Source organism: Typopeltis vanoorti, chromosome 16 (assembly GCF_054136105.1).
Source record: "Typopeltis vanoorti isolate ZY-2024b chromosome 16, IOZ_Tvanoo_1.0, whole genome shotgun sequence".
Classification (NCBI taxonomy): domain Eukaryota; kingdom Metazoa; phylum Arthropoda; class Arachnida; order Uropygi; family Thelyphonidae; genus Typopeltis; species Typopeltis vanoorti.
The window spans coordinates 94,956,958-94,968,682 of NC_143564.1; positions in this window are offsets into that span (position 1 = coordinate 94,956,958).

The window sequence follows — 11,725 nt, forward strand, 5'->3', positions numbered from 1 at the left end:
ACTCCATCGAACCCTGGGGCCTTTCCTGATTAACACTACTGGTAACCATAGACTGCAGTTCACATTTACTGGAAAGTCAAAAAACTAGCTCCTATTGCACTTTCATATAAAAACCAGAGTTTTCAATAGATCTTAAGTAAGAATTCTGGAAATTGCTAAATGTCCCCCCCCCCCTTCCAACCAAGAGAAAGCAATCCTGCTCGCTGATAATACAGCGTGTTATTGTGATGAGGATAAACTGAAAACTGGTGACATTAGTGCAATTTTTTTCTCATAATGTCACATCGCTACATTCAGCTGAACTAAGGTGTATTTGAAGCAATAAAAAAAATATCGTTGCAAGCTTTTTAATGCAGTGGATGACAGAAATGGTACACTAAATATGGTAAAGAAATTGCTGTAAAACACATGACCAAAGACTAGAGACCTTAAAGATGTTACTGGATCACACAATCATAGGATGAGACAACCACAAAATCGCAAGATCATCGAGAAAGGTACTTTCTGAAGATGACAACGAATAAGAAATTACTCAGAAGAAAAAAAAATGAAAAGTAAATAGCAAATTACTCCTTAAGATAAGTCAATACTACTCTAGTAATAAATATGTAGATTAAGATATATTACCACAAATATGTATATGTTCTTGTATATACAGACACAAGGACGGTAGAAATGTCAATTGTAAGAATAGCAGATAACATAAGTTCATAACATGATAATAACCCAAAATGTTAATAGGATATATTATCCATTTATAGACCTGTAACTAATTCTGCAATTCAGAAAACTTTGTATATAAGAAATTACAGATTTACCTCTTAAGTTAAGCAAACAATATAATGTTAAAGCAAGATGGAATTCTTTTTGTAAAAATAAGAGTGCCTACAAAAAAATAAAATCTGCATGAGATATAGAGATACTACCAAAATATATGCATATATAAATGTAAATAAAAACATAAGCAATATATGTATTTTAAGAATAAGATGTGCATTTAAATTAAGTTAATAAAATAATCATCCAAAATATGTGAACAAAGATATAAAATGAAGATATATGTAAAACGAATTGTACATATGGAAAATGTCAATGCTAACATATATATGTATGTATATGTATGTATGTATATATGTATGTGGATGTATATGTATATATATATATATATATATGTGTATATATGTGTATATATATGTATATATATATATATATATATATATATATATATATATATATATATATATATATATATATATATATATATATATATATATATATATATATATATATTAGCATTAAAACGTTGTGAAACGTTTTATATATATATATAACGTTATATATATATAAATATATATATATATTTATATTTATATATATATATATATTTTACTATATATATATATATATATATATATATATATATATATATATATATATATATATATAAACGAGAATAGACTGATCTGATAATGGAACTTATAAATAGACTGAAATCACTATGTAACATATACCAACAAAAATAACAGCTCAAACAATTCAATAGGACAATAAGGAAAATAGAAATTGAGCATGTGATGTTGTATCTTATTTAAACAGTGATTGTAAAACAGGTGCCATAAGTATATTGTAACGAGTAAATGAAAATGCCTAATAGAATTGTCAGCCTATGTACAAATTGTAAATAGCTGTATATATATTTATTTTTAAATGTACACAGCTGCTGTTGTTGATACAAATAAACTCAGTAGAAGTAGCCTCAAGAAATGTAAATCAAAATGTAAATAAGCATTCTATGTACAAATGTATATATTGTAAATAGTTGTATATATATTTATTTTGATTGTACATAGATGCTTTAGTGTTAATAAAAATATACTCAGTGGATGTGGCGTTTGCACACCATAGCGCTTGATCGCACGAAGGAAGACTTGCTTACGAATCTAGTCGGCGACTAGAAGAAATTTTTTTTAAGCCTTTTTTCGACCGGTTCCCGAGTTAGTCGATCTCTGGCACCGGCAAGCGGGTTTATTTCTCCCGGAAACTCGGGTTTTTCGTCCAGTAAACTCGAGAAAATCGACCGTAGAACCCACATTATGTCAGACATTAAATATATTGTGTTAGGGTTAGGGACTACGAGATGGCGGCACATGTTCAGCCTTCTCTCTTCACTGTGTGCCGCTTAATTAGTGTTAGCTTTGGGCCATCTATCTCTGATTGGATACCAGTGGAGATTGAACTGCCCACTCAGTCTCTAAAAGTTAGATAGGGCTAAATGGCCTCGCCTGCTCCCTATACGGGAATAAAAAGGCATTAGCTGATTAGCTTTTTATAACATATGTTCAAAATCTCCGAAGTTCCAAAAACTTGGAACTGGTGAACTTTAATAGAAGAATGCCGTCCAGTATCTACAGACTTGTCAGTGCAGCCAAAGGGGTTGCTGTCCAAAGCAGCTGACAACAAATCAATACCCAAAGGGTTATTATCCAGAATCTGTCAAGCTCTACCTGATAACCAAGCCGAACCTCAGTCTAGCACAACCAGAAGCAAGTCCACTACTGCACCACGCCTTCACTCGGCGAGGCGGCAGACAAGCCACCAGAGCACACAGGCTTTTGGGTTAACAAGTAGAAGCCTTAAGAAAGCAAAGGCTCTCTACCCACATGGAATCACTGCCCTCAGTGGCAGCCAGACCAAGATTGAAGTAACCAAGGTTGAAGTATTGCAGTAGTCATATATATCTCATATACAAGTAGCCAAAAGGTGCTAGACCGTTTACTTTGGTTCTATTAATAGAACCAAGGTAAAAAAAAAAAAAATTTTCAACATCTTTCTCTCATCCAGAGATTTTTATTAATAAGGTCTAGCAACTTTTGGCTGCTTGTTAATGAAATATATATGACTTCTGCATTACTTCAACCCTGATATCTCTCCCAGGTCTGGACCTCACTGATGAGACTTCAATAAAGGTCAAAACCGGTCTGGGTATTAGCCTTTCCCATTATGCATAGCATTTTACATGTCCAGCAGGGTGTGTGTTTTGCATTATGGGATACATGCTAAGGCAAGTGATGTGAAGTCATTAGCCTCTATATACAAATAGCTCAGACGTGAATATCTCTCAGGCACAATACATTCCTTTGTTTCCTTGGATAAAGGATTAAATCCAATTATAATCGATTATATTCTTGGTTTAATCTTTTATCCAAGTGTAAGTGCGCGTGAAATATCTTCACGACTGGGCTACTTATATATAGAGGCTAACAGCTTAACATCAATTGCCTAGTGTCCCATAATGCAGAGCATACACCCTTTCAGATGTGTATAATGCTATGCATTATGGGAAGGACCACTGCCTAGACCGGTTTTGACAGCCAGACCCAGAAGATACCAACGTTGAAGTAATGCAGAAGTCATATATTTCCCCATATAAAAGTAGTTAAATGGTTCACACCTCAAATCCAGAATATTGTAATAATGAGTTCTCAACCTTTGTCAACCATACCCAATCAATTTTATTGCAATCAGCAACGCATTGAAATCTAACTGCTCCAAACTCACTACTGATTGCGTATTGTAACGGACTAAAATAAGGTGCCTGAACTGCAACTCGTCACAATCCTGAAATAATTAATTCTGATTAATGAGATAGCCTTCCACAAGACAAAAAAGAAGAGGATACATCACCTACAGATATGACAGACTTATTGCTTGAGGTGGAGGGGCTGTCATCCATTTTAAATACTACTTCATATTCTAGAAAATAGTCATTCCCCAAATTAGAAACCTAGAAATTACCATAATCGAAGTTTTCCAACAACGCAGGAAAACTCAAAATCTACACAGTCTACAACTCACCAAGCAAACCTATACTAGCCACAGCTGTCAACTCCATATTAGCCAAAAAAACTATCATCATAGCAGGGGATCTAAACGCTAAGCAGCCTTCCTGGAATAGTAAATCGACATACCGTATCGGAGGAATACGCACGCATACACCACCTCTAACAACACAGGTAACAGACCCCAGCAGAACCACGCATTTGAAACATACGGGAAACCAGATATCCTGGATATTGTTATTCTTCAGATTATCTGACATCAGTATCACTACAAACGGTAAACGAATGCACTTCAGACCACAATTTAGTCCTACTCCAACAATGCTTTCAGATTCAATCCACCTCATCCCACTCTAATACACTATGGGAGAAACTCCCCAGTGATGTCTGTAAATACATCAGATCTGTATCAATTATCAGAAGAAAGAAAGAAAGAAAGATACTGCTGAAGCGATGGCTAATCTGACAGACTAAATCAAGACTGCCTTAGCAGCAGTCACTGATAGACTGATTTAAACTACGACGTCCTCGTACATTAAACCAGTCTATCAATACGTAAGAGATCCACCCTACATCTCCAGCCGAAGCAATCAACATTATCAAGAATCTCAACAACAGAATAGCATCGGGTCCTGATTTAATTGAAAACAAAATCATCAAGTTGCTACCACACAGAACCCACCTGTCTGGTTTGCGTTTATGATGCTGACGGATGCATGAGAGGTTTATATGAAGACTCAGTATTTTACTCCTTTCCTGGAAAATTGTAGATGTCACTTCGATGCACAAAACTGGAAAATCCCCATAATTTTCTCAAAACTATCGATTCCTCGGTCTGCTCTCCAATCTAGGAAAAAGCAGAAAAATCATCTTAAACAGATTGCAAAAAGAACAGATAAAGGAAAGATCATACCAAATAAATAGTTAAGCTTCTGTCGACAGTAGAGTCAACGAATAGTTGAATAGATCACTACACGATATAACTGGAAACAAACAGAAGCAGTGGTCTTCTTAGATATCGCTAAGACATTCGATAAAACATATTGCCCAGAGGCCTTCTCTTCTGCTCGTAAAGTCAGAAAAATGATAAAACTAATCAGATCATATCAAAGCAATAGAAAACTACACGTGAAACCCAACAGCATAAGATCCACCGAATGGAGAATTACAGCCAGAGTTCCACAAGGCTCTTTTCTGTTCCATTTCTATTTTCCGTCTATATAGCCCATTCCCCAATTTTCTTGACCATCTTGGTAGTCTATGTTGACGAAAAAACAGAAATACTGACTAAATTTCTACGCTCTCACCTGGGCAAACAAACTACTCCAAGTCAGCATCTCTACACTAGAAACAAACTAGATTATAAAATGAAGATTCAAAGTAATCGCCCAAAGCGCTACAATACTCTTCATCAGACAGCTGGCATTCCCCCGAAGGTGACACAGATGTTTAATTCTACAATCCCAAGACTGACAGGAAAAAGATATCGCAGCGTTTACCTAGACAGAGGCCTTTGCTTCACCGATTATTCTAAACATGGTTTTTTGAATGCATCCAAAGCAATTGTTCAATTGTATCCTATGATAGACCGACGCAACAAGCTAAACACAAAAACAAAACCAGCCGAAATAAGGCCAAAACTCACCTAAATTTCACCGGCTTGGAATCACACAGCTATTTCTAACATTCAAAGACTACAGAGAGAGAGAGAGTTCAAAACAGATGTTTGCGCCTGATAGTAGATTCTCCATGGTACATCAGAAACGATTAGTTACACGGAGACACCAACACTCCAGATATTGACTCTGTACTCCTTTCTTTAGGAGTAAAGTATTCAGAGACGCTGCTCCCCGCCCCAATTAGCTCACCAGAAAAGGTACTGACTACCGTGAAAGAGACCACTACAATCACACACGATCAAAAGTTATCCGATATCACCAAAACTTGCATAAGCGTGGGCCTCTACAGGTTTTGGTGAATCTTCAGATTTTTCGGGGTTTGATGCGGTGGACCTGGGTTGGCTAGTTTATTGAAGATCGAATATTCTCTTCACCCTTGATAGTTTGGCAGAGCGTGTGTGTGGTCCACCGCAGTTGACCCATTTTGCTAGTTGTGTTCTCGCTTACTTGCATGAGATAGCTGGTCAGAGACTATCACTAAGTACAACCGGCATGCAGTGTAGAGAAGGCAGACATATGTGTCACCATCGCGTGTCTCTAACCGTAACGGAGTATATTAATGTCTAAGATAATGTGAGTTCTACGGTCGATTTTCTTGAGTTTACTGGACGGAAAATCCGTGTTTGGTGGAGAAGAAATCCACTTTCCCGTTATAGAAATCGACGAACTTGGAAATGAGTCGAAGAAAGGATAAGACAACGTTTTCCCCATATTTATATAAATAAATAACATAAAGCTATAATAATTTTATGCAGGTGCGTCCAGAATCCCTGAAAATTATTTCAAGGATTCCTCCAGGGTAAAAAGATTGAGAAAGGCCTTCCCTAACAAATAGAAGGCGTCGAGTGCTCCTAAGTAAATAGAAGTCTGCTGCAATTTATAACAATGAAATATTTTATCCTCTCTCCATATAAGCTCCATTACAAAAGTTAGTTGACAGATACTAAATTTTCTTGGGTAACTGAAAAAAAAGGAAAAAATCTTTCTTCGATTTATGATTTTTTATAGGAAGAAGTAGCAGGTACAATTGTTTAATGTGCACGACAGAAGGAAAGGGAAGAATCCGGCATATATTGAGGTTTCAATTTAAGGAAAACAATTGATTAATGCATATAAGGTTTTTCGTTGCTTTTAAACATTTCTTTTATTATTTTGTTCATATAATTTTCCCCTAGTATTTAAATTAAGGAATTTTAGATGTTCAAAGCAATGGTAATTTGGGAAAACAACTAATGCGATACCCAAGTAACTTGGCTTTAGAAGCAGAATACAAAAGAATAAAAAACAATCTTACAATACAAATAAGAAAAACTAAAAAGAATTGTTACATAGACAACCACTGCTTAAAATATAAAACGAATCTGGCATTTAATAATGAGTTTAGTTGTGAAAATCACCTTGAACATCTAAAAATCATTAATTTAAATACTGTTTAAAAGTCCACTTCAATCAGTAACAGGCTTCATCCTAGGACTGAAAGAAGATCTCCCCTTTCACAAAACCTGATCCTCCACTAAGAGGATCACAAATAAATCAAACATCGTGGTTTCTAGCCAAGTCAATTCAAACGAAGGGCCAGTTATCGATAGTATAAGACCCAAAGATATAAAGCAACACATAATTAGCCTAGGTTCGATTAATGTAAAATTAATAAATAAAATTTTTGAAACTGTACATATATACAGCACGTTAAAGACTTCACTGATGATATCCATACATAAAGAAGGGGAAAGAAATTCAATCATAAACTACAGACTCATAGATACACTACCAGGTATCAACCAAATTATGGACAGAATTATTCTTAAAAAAATTTGCTAGATATGCAAAAAAATTTGGTATCATTCCTAAAACACAGTTCGCTTAGAAGAAGATTAAAGTATTAATAACTCCTTTGCAGGATTTCATAGCTCTAATCCACACTGCCTTAGATAAAAACAAAATTGTTATGGTTATTCATTGACCTGTCTAAAGTATTTGATACACTACAACATAAAACACTCTTCCAACAAAGCTAAGACATATATTGGAATAGGTGGGCTTCTGTAGACGTGGTTTAAAAATACCACCGAAACAGGAAATAAATAACACACAACGGATCATCACGTAGTAAGAGCTACCATTAATTTGTGGAGACCAAAATGAGCTGTTGTTTTTCCTTTCCTCTTCAGTATCTATCAATCAAAGGTAGCTGATTGATATCAATTCACGATATCAATCAGCTACCTTTAAAAAGCAAGATCTTCCAGTACGCAGATGCCACAGCAGTGGTGTCCATCCATACTGACAGAGGCACCACACAAGCAAACATGTAACACGATATCAATCTGGTCACCAGGTGGCTCACCATAAACTCCATTCACATAAACACTGAAAAAAAAATCTATGGTTTATAGAAACCCATTCCACCAGCCAGTAGACAATTAGTACCTAACAATATTACATCCACTGTCCTACATACAAGGCAAGAAACATAATTAAACAACCACTATTACTCAGGTCTAAACAATACGATACTTTGGAATTTATCTTATGTAGAATTAAACTGGAATAGCCACATAAAACACTACAGAGTAAACTCCGGATAATAAAAAGCTATACAAACTGAAAGACTTAGCTACTAAATGCATAAAAGCATTTATATACAAGACCTTATGTGAAATGTATTAAGATATGCCATAACAATGTAGGCATCCTGTGCAGACTATAAACTAAACAGATTAATATCTCTGTCATATGATATGATAAAAACTGATCTTCTAGGAGCAAATAGATGATGCCAACTTTATTTGCACTGCAATGACGGCACATAAAATATTAAAACACCTAAATATCTATGTCACTACGCAGTCATGCTGAAGCATTACTTTGTTGCTAAGTGTAAATAGAACCATGCACCATATAACAAGGACTCAGACAACTAACTACATTGCATATAAATACAAAAACCATTACAGAAAAGTCACCCGTAATTATTATATTGCAAATATGCTAAACAAACTGACAACTAAAAATATAAACCTTCCAAATTACAGTACTCTAAAACGAACCCTAAAGTTACACTATGAAAAAGAACGTGAACGATACACAACCTACTGACCGAATGTAACTATACTAACACACACACATTCAAAAGTTAATAATCCAATGGTTATGCAGTTAGTTCTTTTGTTAGGGAGGGTATTTTTTGGGGGTAAGTGATTTTAGGGGATAAATAAAAGCACCTATTCATAATTGTTTTTTTTTTTTGGGGGGGGGGGGGAATCCATATAGATGGCGTTTTGTATAAATGTCACACAATCTATGTTTGAAGAGAGAGACAAAGAAGGTCTTAAATTATGCAGGTGATGTTTTGAAGCAAGACTAGATTCCGCGTTGCACGATAAAAGAAATCATAAAAGTATAAATGTAACTTTACACTCTCTATGGAGAGTACGCAGTTGGGATTGGTTTCTAAATCTGCATCACTGAGTTTCCAACTCCATCCAGACTTGGCTACGGAAATCTCATGTGATGTGATTTTAACCATTAGTTTATTTTAGTTTGGTAATGCTACAAAACTACTAATCCCCCCTAACAAAACAGCATCGAAAAATAAAAGTTGGATACACACTGCACAATGAAAAGACATTCACTTAACAAGAAATATTGAAATGCTTAACTTGAGTGTACTTGCACTGTTATGTACATTTCTTAGAAATAGTTCCATTTGAGTCGTTCAGTAAATACATTTAAAAACTCCAGTTCTTGGTTGAGTGGAATCACTCAGTGAAAAAAAAATGTATTTTGATCTTTAATTGTTATTGTTGAGGTGGGGGAGAAAACGAATCAGCTAACGCCTTTTTATTCCCATATATAGGGAGTAGGCGAGGCCGTTTTAGCCCTATCTAACTTTTGGAGACTGAGTGGGCAGTTCAATCTCCACTGGTACCCATTCAGAGATAGCTGGCCCATGGCTATCACTAATTAAGCGGCACTCAGAGAAGAGAGAGATGAGTCAACAGGTGCCGCCATCTCGTGGTCCCTAACCCTAACACTCGTGTTTAATGTCTGAAGTAATGTGAGTTCTACGGTCGATTTTCTTGAGTTTATGGATAAAAAACCCGAGTTTCCCAGAGAAAAAACGCTTGCCCGTGCCAGAGATCGACTAACGCGGGAACCTGTCGAAAACAGGCTTAGAAAAATTTCTTCTAGTCGCCGACTAGATTCGAAACCCATAAGTCTTCCTTTGTGCGGTCAAGCGCTGTGGTGTGCAAACGCCACACCCACTGAGCTACACAGGCTTGTGGGGAGGGAGAGAATTGACAATTATTTTCTTATTCTTAAATATTGTTTCAAAATGGATTAATCGATTATTATGTTATTTTCTACCAACGAATGAAGCAAGAAATGTCAAATCTAATAAGAAATGTGTTTCCAGCATAAATTTAATCAGTTCGACTGTTTGATTTCTTTAACATCATCCATATGATGGTAAATGTGTAATCGTTTTTCTACTTGATTCCCAAGTTTGTTATTTATCAGTAACTGTTTTTTTTTTTTTTTAATTAAATAGTACTATTGAATGAACGAATCTTATTCATTCAAAACAACAACAGATAACTGCACCCTAGAGGACAAATCTAGAATCCTCTCTCTTACTGATACCAACATAAACCCTTTGCCTCCAGTAATAGTTTTGATGAATTTGGAGCTTCGGTTTTAATCATATTTGATAATCTCGTCTGTCATTTTATTTAGAGACAAGTTTGTTTGTATCTTCAACACTTTAAAAAGCAAATACTTTATATTTGATAATAAAGAAGTACCACACTGTTGATAGTATCATTAGCAATCCCATTGTTTTGTTATTCTAAGTAGCAGCTATTGGGCAAACTTTCTGGCATTATATTTGCGACAAGCGTCTGTCTTCTAGGGAATTGCATTAAGATATTTTTCTACTTCACTGGTAGAAAAATTTCAACTTTTTTTTTTATTCTTGGATATTAATAAAGACTATTATATTTACGGCTATTTGCCTGCTTCTGCTTAGGAGTGCCCCAGTTTCCCAGATATATTATCCCAGAAATAATATCCTTAATAAAGACTATTTTTGAAAGATCTTGCAAAATGATATGATTCAACTTTGCTAATTGTTTTTGGCTTGGCTGTTCCTTTTTCCCATCACCAACTTGCAATTGGCCAGTGAAAATTTTATGCAGGGGTGCTGCATATAGAAAATAAGAAAAATAATTCATTTTTCCTAATCCGTAACCAATTTATTAATAAGTAAATTTACATATTAAAAAATTGCTTTATTAAAAATATTTCACCCTCACCCCGAACACAAACCAATAATAAAAGTTTCGTACACGGAAATAACGTACGCAAGCATACAATTTATCTGCAGCGACACTGCTCAACGAGCAGTGTCGGATTCACTTGTTACGTGCAGTGACAAGTGCAAACGAATATGGGCTAATCTAGCGCCGCAATTCGCCGAACGTGATAATTCTGACACTTTTGTTTCTTAATCTAAAGTGCATTTGTTTCGCAATCTAAAGCGTTAATCGAACAATTCCAATTAATAACTATTTAATCAATGTTGAAACATAAGCTGTTAAAAATGTTAAAACAAGGAAGATTAGTGAGAAGAGACCAGTATCTTTTCATGCGTATTTTTGCTTAAAATCAGCAATTCAAAGTGAAATATTTCTGTATGTATAAGAATCAAATCAGCAGAGTTCAACAATACAAGAGCAGTCTTGGCTTAACATTGTTAGTAAGAAATTTTACAAGCACAAAACTAAATGCTAAAATTAACAATGGCAATGTAACAATCCCTACAGGCAATTCATTGTTTTAAATTTGTAGTCTAAATTGAATTTTATTCAACACAGTTATATCATCCATCTGTTAGGCCATGTTTAGGCCTCTTTCCTCGTTATGAATAATCCCGGGGCAATTTAAAAAAAAAAAAAAGGAAAAAAATTGCTACCAAAATTTTAGTTAATGTGTTCCAGGTGTATGGGTCCATTTCCTGTTCTTCTGTTGCTCCAAAAAAAATCAAATTTTAGATTTTTTGTGTGCAGTAGGATATACATTCAAAAACAAATGAGGTGAATCTACCAAAAAGAAACCAATATTTTAATAGAAATTATAATAATGTTACTAACATGTACTTCTGAAATTTTTATACTACGTACACTGCAAGTGATTTTAGATTAG